General features: G+C 34.2%; 1 protein-coding gene across 5 annotated transcripts in view; it reads left to right on the top strand.

Moving 5' to 3' along the window:
• Positions 1-3964: 3964 nt before the first annotated feature.
• Dscam3 (Down syndrome cell adhesion molecule 3) overlaps positions 3965-7138 on the top strand; it is a 94440-nt gene continuing 91266 nt past the window's right edge. For all 5 annotated transcript variants that reach the window (XM_070303898.1, XM_070303897.1, XM_070303896.1 and 2 more), the window contains exon 1: positions 3965-4034. The gene's annotated coding sequence lies outside the window, so the exon portion shown is untranslated. The remainder of the gene's footprint in view (positions 4035-7138) is intronic.

The raw sequence follows: 7138 nt of genomic DNA, 5'->3' as shown, positions 1-7138 counted from the left end.
CGTTACGTACGATATAATGATCGTCGACGCGGATTACAACGACGATCCCAGTAGATAAGAGACAGATTATCTCGCGAATAAAATATAACTGCATACAGGGATGATAAAGATATTACATAAGAGATAAAAAATCATTATCGCGTATAATCGACATTAAGCGATCAGCAGGGTTGGGAAGTAACGCGTAATTTGTCGTTACCGTTACAGTTACTTTTTTTTTTTTTTTTAACGATCGTTACTTTTTTCTGTTTCTAACGGTAACGGTAACGTCATTATATTTTTACAGTAACGGTAACGAATTAGCCGTTACTGTTATCGTTATTTTTTAATTCTTTATTATCTTATATCTATTCAATAGATGTATTTTTTGAAAAATATTTTGTAGCCTTCATTGACTGCATTCTGATAGTCAGTACTGCCAGTACTGAAAATCTATAGTAACGTAAATTATAGATTTTACAATACTGACAGTGAATATTGGAATACACTCTTAATAATATCAATATTTAAAAACAATGTTTGATAAAAAATTTTCGACAAAATTGAAATTTGTAAATTACAATTTAAATTCCTATAAAGATAAGTGTATTAAAAAGTAAAGATATTAACATAAAAAATTAGAATCATTAAATAAGTTTAATATAAAAAACGCTTGCTATATAGAGACTAATTTAGAGTTTTTAATTGTAACATAGATTGTTACATTTAATATTGATTATTAAATAATTTTATAATCTAATAGCTTATTTTAGCATAAACCTAACAAAAAACGAAAACATAACGAAAAAGTAACGAGTCGTTACTTTCCAAAGTAACGGTAACGGCAACGCGTTACTTTTATAGAGTAACGTTCCCAACCCTGGCGATTAGTTTGTAAAGGAACCCGTAGAGATCAGCGATAGATAGAAAAGTATATAACATATTAAACGAAAATATATCGGACTACCACACACACACTGCGACATAAACGAATAAACGATGTACTTATACATTAGTCAATGTTCAATGTTGAGATATTTATCTGAAATAAAATACATATACGTTGTTTACACCATATCATCTGCGTAAAAATATCAATTTTTAATGCTTTAGGCAAGGATCCTTTAGTTTCTAACAATTCCCTCCCCGAATCTATTGATTTGGTAGTATTTAATGATTTATTCGATAAATTGTATTAATTAGTATCGCAAACATATATGTGTTTTAAACGTGTGTATGTATTATTTTATTAATTAAATTCATGAAATATTCGTACATTCAAGCTGTCCCCTTGTTAATTAAAATGCAAAAATATTGTGCTTTCATATTGTATTTTAATATAATCTTGATTTTCTTGTGGATTATGTATGTATGTGTATGTCTCTTTTCATAATATTTGGAAAAAACTGCTATAAATATATTTAAAAAATGAATCATTAATTAAAAAAGAAGAGTCAGCGGAGCATGGACGCGAATCGGGTCGACATACTTCATCGATAGCGACTAGTAATGAATCTTACAAGACTTCATAAATAAAAATGGGATTGTTTATGATGGTGTGTATCATATCACGTATTATATCTCGTATATAAATTTAAGCATATATAAATGTTTTTCATATGCTGTAAATCTCAATAATGTCTGCCGATAAATCTTTGATATGTAAATATAATTTATGCATTATCATAAACAATTATTTATTTTACTCTGGCACATATCAAAACATTGTAACGTAATAGAGTATATAAGATGTTTTCGCATATAAAAAGTTTAAACAAACGGCGAGTCATCACCAATCTCGAGAAGCTTTCCATGCTTTTCGTGAAAACTTACTTTCTTTATGCTTCAAACTTATCCCCCCCCCCTCCCCCACGTGATTTACGGACTAATACTATGTTGTTGCCCCCTCCCCCCTTCCCCCCCAGTCACGATTTATATACTTTCACATTTGCACTCACGCCACTCGGATTACAAAGCAAAAGAACAAATATAAACACTGCGTGAAACATATGTCGAAGCTTTTAGAGAATGTTTATTTATCGAAAAGCGAGATAGCTTTTCAATGTTCGATGAATAGTTTGATCAAATTTATAAGTGTTACTTTGAAATTTTAATTGATTGAATATTGCAAATTTTTATCTCTCACATGAGATGTTTTCCAGATAAACGAAAATGATAAAATAAATGATAAAAATGTAAAAAATTAATACTCCATTTCAATTTGTAATAATATATAAATGTAAAAAAATTTATGTGTGCAATAATAAAATTTTCATTTATATATTTCGTTCGTTTTTATTAATTTAAATAAAAAAATATCGAGGTAAAAATTTTAACAATAATATATACAACCGAAAAGATACAAAAACTATTATGCTGTACGCTTAAAAAAAAAAAAAAATATATATATATATATATATTTTACGATATCGATAAAAAAATTACTAGAGTTGTGTAAACATTCGCAAATTTACACTTAATTTGTCAGTTGAAAGAAAAGAAAAGATGCATCATCGTGAAGTGCTGATATTCCTAAAACGAGGAACTTTCGTTGAAATGTTTGATTTTATTTAGTTTCTCGCTTTATCTAAATACATTAGGAAAAACTATTATATATGTCGGTCGGATATTCATATGAACGTGATATGCATTTGGAACGCGCGCGAAGACGGGCTCCGAAAAAGTTTCAAGAGAAAAGTCGGAGATACAAGAACTTACGACGGAGCTGAAAACTTTTCTAAATCACGGGGGACTTTCGAGATCTTCAAAGTCCATGTGCCCCGTTGATTTCCAGGGATTTGATCTCTCTTGAAAGCCGCGCTCCGAACGTTCCCTATATCACAAAACTAAAACCTTACACCGCGCGGATCTCTCACAATTTATATGGCAATCGACAATGAAATATATATGCTGAACGAAGATGGAAAACTTTTGGAGAGTTTCAACGACTTTTTGTCGGCTCGTCGGCAGAGATTCGCCGGTCACAAACGGTTACTTTTATTAGGACGAATACTCGTAAGAATGGAGGTGGCTTTAGTGGCAGTGAGAAGCCATGAGAGAGAAAAGTGTTTAGTACGATCCACAGTTTAGGATCTAGAGTGAAATTTCTCTCTCCTGGCTCCTTAGACGACTCTTGGCGAGAGCATTCAATGCGATCTAGCCAGTTCCTGGTTTCACCTCTTGATCCGATTTTTCCATCTCTATCCGCGAACTATTAATTTTCTCCTTTTATAATAAATATTTTACAATTAACGTAAATTAATAAAAATTAATTAATTTCGTAAAATATATATCCGCAGCTTTTTATATTTTATAAATATGAATATATTGTATAGAAAAAGATATGTATATATAATTATATTATATATAATGTATAATATATAATTATATATAATATTTATTTAATTTTATTATTATATTATTATATATAATATATAATATATAATTATATTATATATTATATAATTATCTAATGCATCCCCCGCTCCCCCTTTAAACTACGTAAAAAGTTTTAATAAGTTTATCATATCCGTCATAAAAAAAAAAAAGATGAAGATTTTCCATTCTTGGTATTTTTACAAAAAATCATTGGTTTTGACGATTGGGAAACTCGCGTGTCGCGGTTATTTGATTGACTTCGCACGCTGCAAAAGTTTCTGTCCACACATTTGTAGATGAATCGGGAGAAAAAAAAAATGGCCGAATAAATTCAGCTTCACAGATATCAAGTAACCAAGCATCCTATCTTCGCTCATATCCTCCTCTCCTCCTCCTCGCACTCAGGTATTATGACGAAGGGGGTCGGTGGTGGTTCATGTAGGGTGAGACGGTGACGGTTTCGAGTGACGGACCGGAGGGCGCCGAACGGAGGAGGGTTAAAGGGTGTTCGCGTCGGTGGTAGGTAGGTAGATAGGTAGCGGTGGGGTTGCTCTCCCTCCGGTCGGGAATGCTGAATCCATCGGCGGTGGAAACTTCAGTACGCGACCAGCCACCGACGTGTGTTTACGGTCCGAGGCTCCGGCGGAAGCGGCGAGAGAGTTGTTTGCTCTTCGGGGGTGAGAATATCTCTTTGTAACTTCTGTTTCCCCGCGTCGCCATCGCGCACCGTCACCAACGATCACCATCGTCCGCTATCAACGTTATCTTTAATCAGGAACGATTAATCGCGCGTGCTTTCAATTTTATACGAACCATTATTCCAGTTCGAATGTATCATCGATCACGAGTTTTTATCCGGAAATACCGGGCCGGGAATAACGGGTATCGTAGAAATCCATTTTCTTTTAATAATTGCTTTTATTGAAATAAATTGAATTTTTAATATAATTAAACACAAAAATTATAAGATAGATCTAGCAATGTGAATAATCGGTTAAAGAATGATCGGTTGATCTAAGTCTTAAGTGAAAATATTTTTTTTCGCCATACGTTAACTTTTTAAAGGCACCGAACAAGTTTCAAATGACATTAATCGAGAAGTGTCGCTAATCAAAAAAGAGTAATGAAAGAATGATCTTAAAATAACGTAATCGTCGATATAAAAACAATATTGAGCTTTATTATTTAAATAAATATTTTAATTTAATTTTAAAATACATTTTAATTACGAACTTTGATGCGATAGCATCTCTATTTAATTAAATTGTGTATAAATTTTGCACAATGTAATTACATGAAAATAAAGAAGAACAGAGAAAATTCATTTACTAACACAATTTACTTTTTAGATATATGTCAAATATTTCATTTGACATGTTTCGATTGACACTTTGAAACGTTGTTACACTCCGTTCCTGTTTCTCCGCCGTTCGACTATAAATAAGGAAACCTAAAGAAGGGAACGCGAATCAAAACATTTTACGTTGTTTGAGCTAAAACAGTCAAAGTTTCGTCGTCTTAATTGGACGCGTTCCCCCTCCGGAACAACGTATGGAAATCTCGCCAACTTGTCGGCAAGTTGCCGAAGTTTCGTGTTGTTTCAGTGTCAAGGACCATAGTATGCGCGTTGACCCTAAAGTTGTCGGGATAACCGGAAACGACGCCGAACGAGCGACGGGGGAGGCGATGTTTTTGATCGATTTCCGTAAAAGCCACGAAAGTTTAATCACGTTTCTCGGGACGCATCGACTCTGACAAACTTGTAAAATAAACGTCCGCTTGTATCGTCTAACAACCTGTCACGGTAAAAAAGAACTGAGGGAGACTTTTAAGAGAGGTACCTTTATGGAAAAAAAAAAGATAATAATTTTTTTTTTTTTTTTTTAATATTGCTGCTATTTGTGTATATGTGTGTGTATATATATGTAGGAATAAATTTTAACCGAATCATGACGATCACTAATTAAAGATTAAATACGAATCGAAAATGATTGCATATAGCGTGTTTCATGTAGCCTGTATTTTTTCAATCAATTGATATATATTTAAGTTTCTAGTTAAATGCATAAGCGTATTTTTAGACAGCTAAAATAATTACATTATTGTTATTGGCTTTTACACATTTCTGATCCATTATCGAAATTAAAGCTGATCTCCCGTCTTGTCCTGGAAGAGAAGCTTTTGATTAACGCTAATTTCGACCGAACGTGGGAAATAATCACGAGCTATTAACGTGTTTGCTGTCGCGATTGCAATAATTGAGATAAATGACCGGCGTGACTTATTTATTCGTGCTTGGTTCAACAAAAACGATTATTAAACAAACTTTATACTAAATTGTTTAAAATGAAGAACGCTCGATTATTTTTGTAATGGCTTTATGCAATGGCTGAAAACGAGATAATAATTTTATTATTAGAGTAGAGATGTATCTAACAGATTTCTATCAGTCAGCCAGTTAGTCGAAAAAAAAATCCACAAGTCTCGAAAAACAATAACATCTTCGGGTCAAATAAATTTTTAAATCTTGTTCGTAATCTATGATTTAGGCAGCTAGGATCTATATCTAACTGTAATAAAAAAAGAATTTATAAATAAGCATTTGCTCATGTCATTTCAATTGTATCATTTGTAGAATCTTTTCATATCAAAAAGTTTCTATATCGAATATTGGAAAAAGTATGCGGTAAAACATAAAAAAAAAAAAAAAAAGACATCTAAATTTTTTTTTTTTTTTTGCATTTGAGACAAATCAAAGAGATCGATGATGCGTCCAATCTTGAACGTTCTTGGAGACGCTAAAAGTTTAGGCATTCTCGACATCCGTTCGATTAGATTCCGATTAGCTAGGGAATGATGAAATAGTCGCGATACATAGCGTCGGTGTTCTCAATGTCAAGGCGTTTCGACGATAGAAGTACATCGGCTAAAAGGCCGTTGCATCCGAGAATATCTGAGGCACCTCGCGTAAGAACGCCAGGAATGCGGCATCGGTGTCGATGTCGGTTTGTGGTAGAACACCTAACCGATGTTGGTGCACCGAGGGCGACAGTAGTGGTGGTGATGGTGGTAGTAGTGATGATGGTGATGGCTGTAATGGTGTGCCGTTGGCGATGCTGCCAAAGTAAAAGTGGTAGTAGCGTAGTAGAGCGCGAACGTAGTAGTAGTAATAGTAGTAGTAGTAGTAGTAGTAGTAGTGATACTAACCATAGAGCGTTAATACTACGTAGCGGAGATGCGTCGTTGTAGTACGGCTACAAGGACGCTTATACGCCCGCGAGTTCATGAATGAACGACCACTTCGCTCCCGCACGGACGACGCTAATGGGCTTCCTTTCTTCGCGCGGCGAGCTGCCTATCGTATTTTTGTCGATGCGATGTAATTCCCGCGGTTATGTCGACGATGTCGCCGATTATCGCACCCGGGGGTTAATTGCCTCTCGTCTCATTTACAATTCGAGAAACGGAGCCGTTTCTATGAAAATTTCAACATTCCTCCGCGATCGATATCGATTCGAAGAAAATCGACAGACTAGCGAACACGCGGGGCCGAAAAAAGGCTCGCAGAGAACCACTTCCGTAATAATAAAATATGGGGGTGTAAAAATCGATTTTTTTTTTTTTACGTGGATTCCATATCAATCTGTCACTCTCCCCGAAATTTAATATCTTGATGAATAAGCCCGCTAATAAGTGAAGTGAATTCCATTATTCTTTCGCGTGGAGGAATCTTTTCGATTTCGGATATTTATAAAAGTTGCGTTATGTCAATCACAGTTTT

The sequence above is a fragment of the Polyergus mexicanus genome, unplaced genomic scaffold, assembly GCF_030449975.1.
Source record: "Polyergus mexicanus isolate NDT 795.1 unplaced genomic scaffold, iyPolMexi1.0 SCAF_11, whole genome shotgun sequence".
NCBI classification, from domain to species: Eukaryota; Metazoa; Arthropoda; class Insecta; order Hymenoptera; family Formicidae; genus Polyergus; species Polyergus mexicanus.
The sequence above is the reverse complement of the archived record's forward strand: the minus strand, read 5'-3'. Positions and strand labels throughout refer to the sequence as shown.